This window comes from Pelodiscus sinensis, chromosome 12 (assembly GCF_049634645.1).
Source record: "Pelodiscus sinensis isolate JC-2024 chromosome 12, ASM4963464v1, whole genome shotgun sequence".
Taxonomy (NCBI): domain Eukaryota; kingdom Metazoa; phylum Chordata; order Testudines; family Trionychidae; genus Pelodiscus; species Pelodiscus sinensis.
The window spans coordinates 32154788-32169698 of NC_134722.1; the positions used below are offsets into that span (position 1 = coordinate 32154788).

At 51.3% G+C, this 14911-nt stretch overlaps 1 long non-coding RNA gene across 3 annotated transcripts in view; it reads right to left on the minus strand.

The window, feature by feature from the left end:
* Positions 1-9279: 9279 nt before the first annotated feature.
* Positions 9280-14911, minus strand: part of LOC142831158 (uncharacterized) — a 41917-nt gene continuing 36285 nt past the window's right edge. For all 3 annotated transcript variants that reach the window (XR_012906827.1, XR_012906829.1, XR_012906828.1), the window contains one exon: positions 9280-10851. This is a non-coding gene — a long non-coding RNA (uncharacterized LOC142831158). The remainder of the gene's footprint in view (positions 10852-14911) is intronic.

Consider the following 14911-nt stretch of genomic DNA (forward strand, 5'->3'; position numbering starts at 1 on the left):
TGAAGAGAGGCTAAAGAGACTGGGACTTTTCAGCTTAGAAAAGAGGAGACGGAGGGGGGACAGGATAGAGGTCTCTAAAAGCAGGAGTTGGGTGGAGAGGGTGCATACAGAATAGTTCTTCATTAGTTCCCAAAAAGAAGGACTAGAGGACACCAAAGGAAAGGAATGGGTAGCAGGCTTCAAACTAGTAACAGAAAGTTGTTCTTCACAAACCAAAGAGTCAACCTGTGGAACTCCTTGCTGCAGGAGGCTGTGAAGGCTAGAACTAGAACAGAGTTTAATGGGAAGTGAGATCAAGTCATGGAGGTTGGGTCCATGGAGTGGTATTAGCCAGGGGGTAGGAGAGGTGTCCCTGCCCAAGGTTTGTGGAAGGCTGGAGAGGGATGGCACGAGACAAATGGCTTGGTCACTGTCTTCGGTCCATCCCCTCCACGGTCCCTAGGGTTAGCCGCTGTCGGCAGACAGGCTACTGGGCTAGATGGACCTTTGGTCTGACCCAGGATGGCCATTGTAAGCTCAGGGCTCAGGGTCGGGGATCTCAGTGGACCCCCTTGATTTTCATGCACACCTGCTCCTGGGTGGCCAGGCTGGCAGCTCTCCTGCCCTAGATGGCCACTTTCCTGTGCCTAGTGCGGAGATCGTGGACGAGGTCCACGATGTCCGCACTATCCCAGGCGGGTGCCCGCCTCTTGCGGTCCCGGGTAAGCTCCCGGGAGATGCCAGCCTGGTCCCGGGAAGAGGGGGAGGGCTGGGGGGCATCGGGTGGGTGGCTCGATCCGTGCCAGGTGCAGGGTCTGCTGGCTGGGTGCTGGCAGGCTTCCACCTGGCACGGGCACTGTAGCCAGCCCATGCCCCTTTAAGGGATCCGGGGCCGGGAGGGGGGCAGACGAGTTTCCCTGGTGTTGGCCAGAGTGGCCACCAGGGAATCCTGGGGAGGGCTAGCCTCCCACTAGTTCGAATTAAGGGGCTACACACCCCTTAATTCGAACTAGCTAGTTCGAACTAGGCTTAATCCTCGTAAAATGAGGTTTTCCTAGTTCGAACTAAGCGCTCCGCTAGTTCGAATTAAGTTTGAACTAGCGGAGCGCTAGTGTAGCGCCTATGAAAGTTAGTTTGAACTAATGTCCGTTAGTTCGAACTAACTCCGTAGTGTAGACATACCCTATGAAACAAGTAACATTTGGCATTCACAGTGTTGAAACACAGGAATAACACCCACTGCGAGGCAGCAGGGCTGTGCAAGCCATGGGTTTGATTGCAGCACATCACCAGAATATCCCCATTGTGAGACAGGAGGGAGAACAGTCCCCCTGAGAACCATTCAGCATTGTGACTGAATGCTAGGGCACATCACAAGGAGATGGAGAGGTTAAGCTGAAGTTAGAAACAGACTGCCAAATGCAGCTGTAAGACTATTGAAACTCAGAGCTCCCATCACCCTGGCAGAGGCACTGAAGAAGGGATTGGCAAAGCCTGCAAAGAAGAGACATCATTGACCCCACTGAATTTAGCACAGTGTGGATCAGCCAGCTTGTAGTGTGAGAAAAATGAGGATCTGCTTTGACTCCAAGCCACTGAACAGAGTAGAGGAAAAAAATCATTATCAGCGAGTGAGGACAAAAGTGCTCATTATTTATGACTGATTCCTTCAGTGTAGTTGGACAGAGGATCTTGATGGACTTGTGCTAAGGATGAATTTGGCCTATAATTTGCTTTTTTCTCACAGCCGCAACAATAAATTGTAGAAACTCAGAAAGCATCTCCAGAAGGCAGGACATGTGAAATGAGACTGCCACTAAGAACATCAAGTTCTAACTAGGGAGCTGTGAAACAATTTCCAGGAAAAAATTGTAAAAATGTCCCCACAGTGAGCTCTGGCCTACAGATTAGATGAACCATCCAGCCCTGACAACCTTTGACACCTCTTATGGCAAGTGGACAGGAATGCCTAGGGAGAGGTGTTCCACTGTGCTAAACCTGGCATTGAAGCCATCAAGATTGCAGCTGCCAATACTCTTATTAGAGGAGAAGGCTTGGTCAAAGAGGAAATAATCTAGAACCATGACACCAGGCCGAGACAACTCCTAAACAGGTCAAAAGACTGAACTATTAGGCAGAATGCAAAACAAAAATTAAAGTTCATAGGTTCCTTATGTCAGCTACCTCTTGACCTCTAAGGAACTCTGGTCAATCCCTGAGGAACAGAACCACTACGAAGATACACAGACCACAGATATGAAAGGAGTTCAGTGATTTATAGGGATGGTCTGCTATCTTTCCAAGACACTGCACATACCTCTCAGAGACAGTTCACACACAATGATACAGCATGGGAATGGTCATAGACCCAAGAGCAGGCTTCTAAAAGAATGTGATGCCTTACTACAGTTGCAAAGTCAATCACTCTAAAGTCAGGAAATGTGAGAATTAATGGGTTTTCTGTACACCCTTAATTTCCACACTTAGTGCATATACCTTATGATACCACCTTCATTACATGACTACATGCTCCTTTTTCTACAGGACAGGTTCATTTAGTGCACAGAAAGGACAGTGCTCATTTCAAGAGCAGTTATTCAAATTTTCACCTTCATTGTTCACTGTGTGGTCCCATGCCTTATTTACTGCATAATATTCAAACCATGTGGTGAAGATGAAACTATAAGCTGCCTCCTTGGTTTTTCTATGGCACTCATTATAATAAAAGCCCTTCTCAAACCTTACTGAATTCTTTTCACTATATGCTGGGGTATATTATTTCCATTTTAGGGATGAAGTACTGAGGCAGAGAGAGATTAAGTTCAGAAATATCCACTCATTTTGGGTGCTCAATTTGAGACACTTTGGCTACGTCTACACTGGCATGAATTTCCGGAAATGCTTAAAACGGAATGCTATTCCATTTTCAGTATTTCCAGAAAAAGAGTGTCTACATTGGCCCCGGAGTTATTGTCGTAATGAAGCGCTTTTCCAGAAAAGCGCGTCTACATTGGCGGCACGCTTTTCCGGAAAAGCAGAAGCCCGCCGTTCAGACACGTGGTTAAAGGGGTCTCGCCGGGCAGCCGTTGGTCTCCTGCTCCTGTGCCTTGGGGCCTCTGCCAGGGACTGACACCCTTCGCAGGGTCTGTGGTTGCCCTCTGACTTTTGGGGACACCACCCTTTGGCCCCCAACTGCTTTTGCCTGCGGGTTTTTTTTCTGCCCTGCTCTGTCTGTTATGGAGCCATGGGTGGCCATGTGCCTGGTCGGGCCCCTGTTGGGGCTGTTCAGGTGACTGCAGCTCGTGCTGCAGGCCGGTGCCATGCTGTTCATGGACCAGGAGGCAGAGATCGCCTTGGACTTCCTCACCAGGGAGGCCGTGGCAACCGTGTGGCATCAGCACCCGACCGTAGACCGGCCCGTCTGGAGTTTGGAGAGCAGCACCGACTGGTGGGACCAGGTGGTCCTCGGACGATGGGATCCGGAATTTACGAATGAGAAAGCAGACCTTCCTGCAGCTGTGCACCTGGCTCACCCCCACGCTGCAGAGAGCCACCACCCGGCTGCGGGCACCCATCCCCGTGAAGAAGAGGGTTGCCATCGCACTGTGGAAGCTGGCCACACCAGACAGCTACCGCTCGGTGGCCCAGCAGTTCGGGGTGGGAAGATCAACCGTCGGAGTGATCGTTGTGGAGGTAAGTCCCAGGGGGAGTGTACTGCACTCCAGGCCCCGGGACAGCCAAGACTCCTGGCTGGGTCACCCAGGGGTTTGGGCTGCCCCTCCCTTGCACAGGCCCGGAGGGGGGGGCGTGCCGCGAGGGGGGCCCTGGTGTGTGTGTGTGTGTGTGTGTGTGTGTGTGTGTGTGTGTGTGTGAGAGAGAGAGAGAGAGAGAGAGAGAGAGAGAGGACAAAGGGAATCAAGGGGGGGGGGCCCAAGGGAGCGCACACTCACCCCTGCCATATGTGATGTGTTCCCTTGTGTTTCTCTGCACCCTTCTGCAGGTCGTCCACACCATCAACGACATCCTGCTCCCGCGAATCATCTGCCTGCGCGACGTGGATGATACCATGGCCGGCTTCACTGCCCTCGGGTTCCCCAACGGTGCGGGAGCCCTGGACACCACCCACATCCCCATCCGGGCCCCGGAGCATCGAGCGGGCCATTTCAGGAACCGCAAGGGGTACTGCTCCATTGTTCTGCAGGCCCTCGTGGACCACCGGAGCCACTTCGTGGACATATACGGGGGCTGGTCCGGCCGGGCACACGATGCCCGCATCCTCTGGAACTCTGGATTGTATCGCAGGTTGGAGGCGGGCACCTACTTCCCCCTGCGGGACTTGACTGTCGGGGATGTGCCTATGCCCATCTGCGTCGTCGGGGACGCGGCCTACCCCCTGATGCCCTGGCTAATGCGGCCCTACACGGGGCAGCCGGACCAGAACCGGGCCCGGTTCAACGACCGCCTCAACCGGGCCTGAAACCCAGTGGAGCTGGCCTTCGGACGTTTAAAGGCCCGCTTCCGTTGCTTGCTCACCCATCTCGAGATGGGTGAGCAGAATGCAACGGAGGTCCTGGCCGCGTGCTGTGTGCTCCACAACATTGTGGAGTGCAGTGGGGAGGCCTTCCTCCCTGCATGGATGGCAGCCGAGGCACAGACCTTGGAACAGCCCGACACAGCTGCCGTCCGCCAGGCGCGCCAGGATGCGGTGTGCATCCGAGAGGTCCTGGTTGACATGTTTGCCCAAGCCCCGTAGTAGGGTCGCCTGGGTCTCCCCAGACTACTCCCGCCCATCCTCTACCCTTCCCCACCCCCTCCCCTTACCTCCCCCCCAATTGTAAAGCGTCGGGTCAAAGCACGTCGACCGTCATTGAGTCTGTTCGTCGCGTGCGTCGGGCTTAGTTAGGGTTTTTCTTTTTAGCTTAGGCTAGGGTTTAGGCCACCATCGCCTGTCCCGAAGAACAGCCATGAGGATGCGGGGTTTGTGCGGAAGGCTGAAGTCAGCGTACCTGATTCCAGTCACCTTCCGTCGAGGGATCTCCTGGCTGTCCCTCTCCTGAGGTCCAGAAGGACCAAAGGATTGAGGTGGCCAGCTTCACCGTCATCTTCCATCGAGGGATCTCCTGGCTGTCCCTCTCCTGAGGCCCGGAAAGACCAACGGATTGAGGTGGCCAGCAACACCACCAATCGTCCTCCCTGCGCCTAGACTATGTTTAATTATCTGTTGTGTGCATCTTGTAACCGTTCTTGCTAGTTTGTTATCTATGTAAATATAGTTTGTGGTTTACATGTTACTGAAAAGTGTCAGCATTTATTTCTACACCACAAACCACTGACCACTTATGAAGGGCCCCCCCAGTGATAGAGTACAGATTTCGTTCTCCACACTTTGCCACCATGTTAAATTTAAGTGGCTACTTGGCATCTCACATCATTTTGTACACTACCTAGAGTTACACAATACCCAACACAGGAATGAACAGCAAAATAGAGAACTGTTTATTTACAAGGGGGGGGGGGGGGAGACCTTCAACTGGGACAGGAAGGGGGGGGAGACCTTCACCTGGGACAGGAAGGGGGGGGAGACCTTCACCTGGGACGGGCAACCCCTGTGAACGCTCCTCCGGGGGCCAGCCAGCCCACGCTGGGCAGACCGCGTCGGGGCAGGCTGCACGCGGAGGTGGCCAGGGGCAGGGACAGGAGCAGGGGCAGGGATGGGAGGGGGCATGAGCTGTGCCACGGGAGGGGTGGTGGGGGCCTGGGCTCCACCCATGCCATAGTGAATCGCATGCAAAATATGTGCTGTCAGCGTGTCCATTGTGGTGCGCATCCCTCGGCATTCGGCCAGGAAGGCAGCCTAGCCATCCTGCCACCACGGCAGGTCCCCCTGCACCCGCTCCGCGATGGAGGCCTGGCGTTGACGTGCCGGCGAAGCAGCTGGTCCCTCTGGCGGAGCCTGTGCCTCCGGGGTTGGCCTGCTGGGGGTGCCGCTGCTGCCGCAGTGGAGGGTCTGGTGCTGGGTCCCGCTGCAGGGAACAGAAGAAAGAATGGGTCAGTCAGGCAGGCCATCCACTGTCCCCACACCTCATGCCCTCCACCCCTGAGATCAGGTGACCCCACAGTTGTGTAGCTTGGGCCCACTCAGTTCCCCTCCTGCCCCCGTGTTGTATGTTTACAAGGAGTCCCCCCTCCAGTACTGTAAGCACCGGTCTGTATCCTGGCCCCGTGGAGGGCGGGAGGGTGCTTGTGCTGCGTTCACTTGTGGAACTCCCTGCCGGTGGAGACTGTGAAAAGGTTTGGGTTAATCACTGGTGTTAGACAGGGAGCGAGATGCATCCCCACGCAGTGCCTGGGAGCACATCTGGAAGAGGCGGTCTGGGCTCTCAGATCCCCTCGCGTGGGATATCTCCTGGACGGAACCAAAAGAGTGACTGGGTGGGAGGGATGTTCCATCCTTGCAGCAACACTCAGGGGCCCTTCCCCCTCTCACTATCCCTCCCACAAGCCCGGTAGCCCAGGGACATGTGTGACCACAGTGGGGACTTCCCTCGGGGAGGCAGCCAAGGCACCGGGAGCAGGCGAGAGGCTCGGTTCGGGTCCACGGTCACAGGACCGTGACGCTGCGGTGTACCCAACAGCAGCTGGCTGTGCCTCACAGCGAGGCATGGGACAGTGTGCCGTTCTCCGTTCTGCACCCTTGGCGGAGCTGCGGGCTCTGGGCTGAGTCCCTGGGGCCCTGGCCAGTTCCAGCCGGTATCCACCCTTCCCCCTGGTCCCGCCGAATGTGTGTGAGCAGCACGGTCCCAGGCGTGCTTTGCAGCTGCCTGCTGCAGCCACGTGCCGCTCGGTCACCAGGCTGCACGTGGTTGCATGCGCTGCTTGCTGCCTCATGCTACGCAGCGTGCAGCTCACGTGGCCTGAGTGACATGCTCTCCCCCTCCTCCCTCCGGGCACCTGCCCCCCCCCACCCTCCACCCCCCGCCTGTTGGGAGTGCAAACTGCACAAACTCACCAGTGGGTTCCTCCCCGGCCTTGGAGGAGCTGCTGGAGGGGGCCTGCTGGGCGGTGGCAACGCTGGCCTCCTCACCGCCAGACGCGCTGGCGCTGTCTTCTCCCTCCCCTGGCTCTGTGGGACGGTTGATGGAGGGGCGCTGGCAGGTGTCCACAGGGACAGCTGGGGCTTCCGGGGCTGGCTGGCTCAGAAATGCATGGAGTCGGTCGTAATAGGGGCAGGCATCTGGTCCTGCCCCCCTTCCATCGGTGGCCCGCACATACCCCAGCCGCAGCTCTTTGACTTTGGACGGCACCTGCTCGCAGTTGCGGCTGGGGTGTCCCTGCTGCGCCAGGTTCTGCGCCAGCTGCGTGTACAGGTCTGCATTGCGGCGGCGGGACTGCAGGTCGTGGAGACCCTCCTCCTCCTGCCAGAGGTCCAGGAGGGTCTCCAGCTCCCTTGGGGTCCAGGATGGGCCCCGGCGTTTCCGGCCCCTGGGGGCTTCCTCCCCTGCGGGTGCAGGTGGCTCACCACCCGGAGCTGCCATGCTGGGCTCAGAGGTGGCAGAGCTCAAGCTGCACGCTCTCCGGTAAGCTCCTGCCATGGGCGCCCAGCAGCCTCCGAGCTCTGTAGGAGCTCGGGTTACCAGGAAGTCCATGGCTCCTACGGGGTCTCGCGCCGTCCAAACCGCTTTTTTCCGTGTCTTCTGCTTTTCCGGAAAAGCTGTCTACACTGGCCCTTTTCCGGAAAAGCTTTTCCGGAATAAGGATTTTTGCCCGAGCGGGAACAGCGTAGGGTTTCCGGAATAGCGGCTGATTTTGTACAGTACAGCGTCGTTGCTTTTCCGGAAATTCAAGGGGCCAGTGTAGACATCTCGCAGCTTATTCCAGAAAAGCGGATGATTTTCCGGAATAAATGGCCCAGTGTAGACACAGCCCACGGGTCTGATTTTTCAGCGTATTTAGGAATCTATATGTAAACAGGAACTGAAATGATGGATCCCTTAGGGTATGTCTACACAACAAAGTTAGTTCGAACTAACTTTAATAGGCGCTAAACTAGCGCTCCGCTAGTTCGAATTTAATTCGAACTAACGGAGCGCTTAGTTCGAACTAAGAAAACCTCATTTTACGAGGATTAAGCCTAGTTCAAACTAGCTAGTTCGAATTAAGGGGTGTGTAGCCCCTTAATTCGAACTAGTGGGAGGCTAGCCCTCCCCAGGTTTCCCTGGTGGCCACTCCGGCCAACACCAGGGAAACTCGTCTGCCCCCCTCCCGGCCCCGGACCCCTTAAAGGGGCACGGGCTGGCTACGGTGCCTGTGCCAGGTGCAAGCCTGCCAGCACCCAGCCAGCAGACCCTGCACCTGGCACGGATCGAGCCACCCACCCGATGCCCCCCAGCCCTCTCCCTCTTCCCGGGACCAGGCTGGCGGCTCCCAGGAGCTTGCCCGGGACCGCAAGAGGCGGGCACCCGCCTGGGCTAGTGCGGACATCGTGGACCTCGTCCACGACCTCCGCACTAGGCACAGGAAAGTGGCCAGCTAGGGCAGGAGAGCTGCCAGCCTGGTCACCCAGGAGCAGGTGTGCATGAAAATCAAGGTGGTCCACTGAGACCCCCGATCCTGAGCCCTGAGCTTACAATGGCCATACTGGGTCAGACCAAAGGCCCATCTAGCCCAGTAGCCTGTCTGCCGACAGCAGCCAACCCTAGGCACCATGGAGGGGATGGACTGAAGACAGTGACCAAGCCAATTGTCTCATGCCATCCCTCTCCAGCCTTCCACAAACCTTGGGTAGGGACACCACTCCTACCCCCTGGCTAATACCACTCCATGGACCCAACCTTCATGACTTGATCTCACTTCCCTTTAAACTCTGTTCTAGTTCTAGCCTTCACAGCCTCCTGTAGCAAGGAGTTCCACAGGTTGACTCTTTGGTTTGTGAAGAACAACTTTCTGTTACTAGTTTGAAGCCTGCTACCCATTCCTTTCCTTTGGTGTCTTCTAGTCCTTCTTTATGGGAACTAATGAAGAACTTTTCTGTATGCACCCTCTCCACCCAACTCCTGCTTTTAGAGACCTCTATCCTGTCCCCCCTCCGTCTCCTCTTTTCTAAGCTGAAAAGTCTCAGTCTCTTTAGCCTCTCTTCATATGGAACTGTTCCAAACCCCTGATCATTTTAGTTGCCCTCCCCTCTCCCACCCTCTCTCTTCCCCTCTCCCACCTTCTTTTCCCAGTCTCCCCCGGTTTTGTTCAATGAAGACAGATTCCATTTTTGAACACAATTGTCCTTTATTTTGTACATCAAGAAGCGGGGCTAGGGAAGGGTAAGTGGAAGGAGGTGAGGGAGGAATGGGGTATGAGCCCCCGATGGGGAGGACTGGGCTGGCTCTGCAGGCTTCTGGGGGTGGAAGCTCTCCTGCAGCTCCCCAGATGGCAGCCTGCGGCAAGTGCAGCCGGTCTGATGGCCGAGTGCTGTGATGTGCCCAGTGTGGGTACTCCGGGCAATCCAACCCAGGACTGCTTTGCAAGCGGGGCACCCCTGAGAACTGTCTGTCCGGGGTGGGGGTCGGGACCCTTTAAGCGCAGCCCTCGGCTAGCCTGAGACAGCATCTCCATGCTCTAAGTCCTCCTCTGATGCCCTGCTGGCACTGCTTCCGGCCATCTTTAACCTCAGTTTAGGGTCCACTTAATGTGGACATGCTAGTTCGAATTAGCAAAACGCTAATTCGAACTAGTTTTTTAGTCTGGATCCGTTAGTTCGAATTAGCTTAGTTCGAATTAACTAATTCGAACTAAGTTAGTTCGAATTAACGTTGTAGTGTAGACGTACCCTTAGACATTAGCTGGAAGTGGAGAAGAGACTCTAGATGCGTCTATGTAAACACAATTTGCTTCTGTTTTGCTTAGATGTATTAGATATTCAGCAGATGGAGTGGCATTTTGCTCATTGTAATCAACTTAATTTGTGACAACACCAGCTATGTTCGTATTAACTGTAGGAATAGCTGAAATATGGCCACCAATGTTTGTAATTGTGTGCGAATACAGAAAAGCAGTACTGTGCTAAATCAGATCCAAATGGAAGGACTCACAGTTAGCAAGAGAACCATGCTAAGCACGGGCTCAACTTTTAGAGCTGAATGAGAAAGGGGGTGAGGGAATGGTTTTCGGGCTATATGGTCTCCTCTGCCTGGACTGGTTTGACCTATTGCCCCCACTGTTCGACGAACAGAACCAAATTGGCATCATTAGGTGCTTCCTTCTTCTGTTAATTGTCTTGGAGTTATGTTTCTTCTATCCTGCCTGTTAAGGGTGGAAATCACTTGAGACTGATGGGCAGAAGTCACAGCCAAAAAGTGAATGGTGACTGAGAGCCAGCAGGGTTTTGGTGGAAAGAGATGAGACAAGTGGCCAGCAGATCACAGCAGCACAACAAGTGGCCAGTAGGGCGGCAGCAGAGAGACATGATGAGTGACCAGCTGGGCCCTGGTTGCAGCTGGCTCCATGGGGCAGAAGGGTTGCATATAGAACTTTGTATGTTCAAATCACAGCTTCCATTGCCTTCCGTCACTACTGAGAATGCTCAGCTCTTCTGCAATCAGACCTCAGGATCTCAAGAGGGTCATACCGAAAATAGGGAATACATAGTTAGTGGTCACCTATGAAAAGTTTGGCTTAAATGACAACCCCAGCATCCCATAGGAACTCTGTGGAAGAAGCAGCAGTAGATAGAGATGGATCATCTTTCTCTTCCTGCAGTTCTCTGCCTCCTTCACTACACACCCTGGACTTCTTCAACAAATGAAGCAGAGAACAGTTTTCTTCATAGCACTGATTCATCACCAGAGCAGGCCCTCTTGTGCAGTGAAGCAGGGAGGGGTCCTGTGGAAAAATTATATGAGATTGTGTCATTCAAGGGTGGGGAACCTAAGGTCTGGGGGCCAGATGTAGCCCCCCAACTTGCCTGGATCTTGCCCCCCTGAGGTTCAGGGCTCCCCACCCTGCATTAGGGAGTCCGTGCTGGCACTCCTTCCCCCTGCCACTTCCCTGCTGGTCTGGAGCACACAAAATCTACTAGCCTAGGCCCCCCTAGGCGCTGGTGTGTGAGGGGAATGTGTGGAGTATCTTTCTCCTTCTCAGTTGGGGACCATGTCAGTGAGGACTTTTTTTTAACTTCTCACTTGTGTGTGGCCCCCGATTGATTTTTCTATAGGTCAGTGGCCCCTGACCCAAAAAAAAGGCTCTACACCCCTAGTATAATTAAAGACTGCCTCATGCTGCACATAAAAGAAAAAGGGATCAAATTACTTTTTCACAAGTGATTCTGATTCCAGCATCTCCTAACCTAAGAGTTTTTGACTGTTCAACATTAATAATGTTCTTTTAATGCAGTTGTGTGTAATTTCCTAGGTTTTTAGAAAAGTAAACTGAAAAATCAGAAGTATCATCATCTGGGTTATGTCTAGACTACATGGTTCTGTCGATGGAGCCATGTAAACTAGTTTACCCAGCAAAGGCAAAGAAGCGGGGATTTAAACAATCCTCGCTTCATTAAAATAAACATGGCCGCCGCTCTGTGCCAACGATCAGCTGATCCGGCACAGCGCGGCAGTCTATACGCGGATCTGTCGGCTAGGTAGGCCTTTGTCGACCGATCCCTTATGCCGGCTTACAGGATCAGTCGGCAAAGTCTTACCCAGCCAACAAATCTGCATCTAGACTGCTGCGCTGCGCCGGATCAGCTGATTGTCGGCACAGCGCGGTGGCCATGTTTATTTTAATGAAGCGGGGATTATTTAAATCCCCGCTTCTTTGCCTATGCCAGGTAAACTAGTTTACATGGCTTCGTCGACGGAGCTATGTAGTCTAGACATACCCCTGGTGTCATATCAACAGGAAATTTCCGCTTCAGGTTGACATCTTACATGGAAAATTTAAACCCAAATGATTAAAATTTGATATAAAGGTTTAAACTACTGAAAACAGGCTCATATAGTGAGAAGTATCAGGCAGCCTTAGTAATACAAAGTGCTATCAGTTCCACCTACAATAATAGATCACTGCAACTTTTGACATCTACAGGAAAGCTCATGTATGATTTGACCCACTGGATGTTTCCCTAGAGCAGCAGTACTGATGGACAAACTCATCATGCAAATATCTATAATGATGATAACATTTTTGAATTGCAGCCCAGAGATCCATGCCAATAAATACAACAAACTTACAGGACATACTTTTATGTGCTCCCACACATAATGCAATGAATTGTCAAATACGGCACTGCCAACACAACCATTCAAAAATCATATGTCAGGTCCTACAATATGGACTTAAAATAATGAAATCTGAAAAACGCAGTTTAATTTGCCTTTTGATTTGTGATCCTGTAGAGTACAATTGGATCATGTATTTAAACTCGTTCTCATAACCATATGGGAAGGTTACTTTTGCTTAAAATGAAAGCTGAGATTTTCACCAAATATGACTTCATGAGCTGGGGCTTTAATGAAACTCTCTCCTCCCCCACCAAATATCACCAAAAAATTTCAATAACATTGCAAAAATTAACAATACTGCAACTGTAATACATCTGGGGAGAGATAAAGAGCAATGACAGTTAAAACTGACACCCATACAATGAGATAAACATATAAAACTTCTTAAAAAGGTCTACCAAATTGGTTAAGATGGCAACACTGGGTTTTAACATCAGAAACAAGAGGCACTTGAACACTCAAAAGTATTTTGTGGGTAGTGGACCATTTATCATGACCACCATTCCACCATTACTTCTCTGAGAGAAGGGCTTAAATCAAGAATGATGCAAATCAGTTTAGTGGTTACCTGAATAGTGGGGAAAGACAGAGAAGGGCATTCAGGACACACATTTTCTATGGGAGAGAGACGCAGGAAAACAGTTAAAATTGCACCAGCCCTTACGCTCAAGCTGAATTCACACAGACTTCAGTGGGAGGTGGTTGTGCAGATGGATTACATGAGTGGACTTGAAGGGTATGTCTAGACTGCATCCCTCTGTCGGCAGAGGGATGCAGATTAGGCAGGTCGACATTGCAAATGAGGCAGGGATTTAAATATTTATGCCTCCTGCAAGGAGGTTTACAGGATCTGTCGAAAAAGTCTTTCTTTCTCAACACATCCCTCTCTAGACTGCCACTTTTTGCCGACAAAGTGCTGAGTCGGCAAAACATGGTGGCCATTTTTATGCAAATTAGGCATGGGATATTTAAATCCCTGCCTCATTTGCAATGTCAACCTGCCTAATCTGCATCCCTCTGCCAACGGAGGGATGCAGTCTAGACATACCCGAAGTGTTGAAAAGTCTGTGACAAGATGTTCTAGCCACATGCACTGTATGCGGAGGATGTCATATGGCAGATAATAGCAGCAGTGGATAAACTCCGCCACAGAGAACAGAAAATTACAGGCTTCCAGCATATTGCTTATATACTTGGCTCTGAAAAAGTGGCATAGCTTATCCAAAGGGGGAAATCGACATGTCATACGCAGTTATGAGGCTAAAATTCTCATATTTTATGTTAGAAAAATATAACTTTTCTATGCATTGAACAGAGAGAAAAGTTCCTCCTTCTCCTAGCCAGCAAATCAGCATTTTAAGATGCGAGTATTTTGAGTCAGATCCCATAACTCTGTCCTAATAAAAATCAGACAAGTGAACGTTAGAAGCATGTCATTTTAAGGGTCTTGCACGTCCGACTTCTGAATCAGAATTTTCTCTCCAGGAATTCATGTGAGGGTGTATTATAAATCTCAGAGATTTAGATTAGTCCCTTCAGAGATTGTCTGAGCAAAACTGCAGGAATGCTATTTCAAGATGAAAAAAAGAGGTTCTTTTGTATTAACTGCTCTTGTTGTAAGAGCCATGCACACACACAGTCTAAGGCCTGCATCAAAAATGTAAAAGACAAATGACATGTGTGTAAATACATTTATCAGTATAGCATCACAACCAAAGCTCTGGATCTGAAAACTCAGTTACATAGCTACATAAAGTAACAGTGCAAGAGAGCATGAGAACAGGTAAACACTAGTACGGTGTATGCTTTGAGGGGGACATTCCCAGTATAGCGAATGATAAGGTAACATATGTCCCCCTCAAGCCTTCCAGTGGTTGCAACTAGAAGAACCCCAACATTTTGAAAGGTTTGGAATTGGGACCAAATTTGAAAATTACAACTGGTACCTGTCTCGCAACAGGCTGAACCCAAAACCTGGTCTCAAGTCACTCTCTTTTGCACGGTGGAGTAAGCATTGAAGTCAATAAATTGCTATCCCCATATGAGATCAGAACTAGGGACAGTCTATGTGGCTCAGCTGGAAAGCTGAATTGATGAAGACCCACTGAGACTACCATCAGAGGTTGCTTGCAAAAGGCAGGTGCCACCCTGTTGAAAGAACTAAAGCCACAAGCAGGCTCACACCCAACCAAGCTGAAGGGGGCTAACAAGATATGAATATCACCCCATGAAGAGACTGTGATTGTGGGCACAGAGAGAACTGTGTTACCAGATTCAAATTTTGCAGTGTCAGCCTCTCTCTACTTTTGGAAGTTTCTTTAAAATGTCAAGCAGATTGCAAAGAATTATTGCTCACTGGGTCACATAGTCACTCTCCTTCTCCATGTGAGCTTAGCTGTTCCCAATATGCAGTGACAGTGCAATGACATACTAGAGCCATACGGAAGAAAATGCAGTTGGGAAACCTAGATAAATGACATAAGACTATTTCTTATTTTTTCTTGAAGTTGTTCCTTAAAAGCAACGTCTTTTACATTTTGTATTTGCTTAGCCAACTGGGCTTGTGCAAGTCAAAGCAATACCTCCTTCCATCTTCTTAGTTTTCACCTGTTTAGTTTCTGCTATGTACTACTACAGAAGTCAAGATTTAGAAACATACTCAC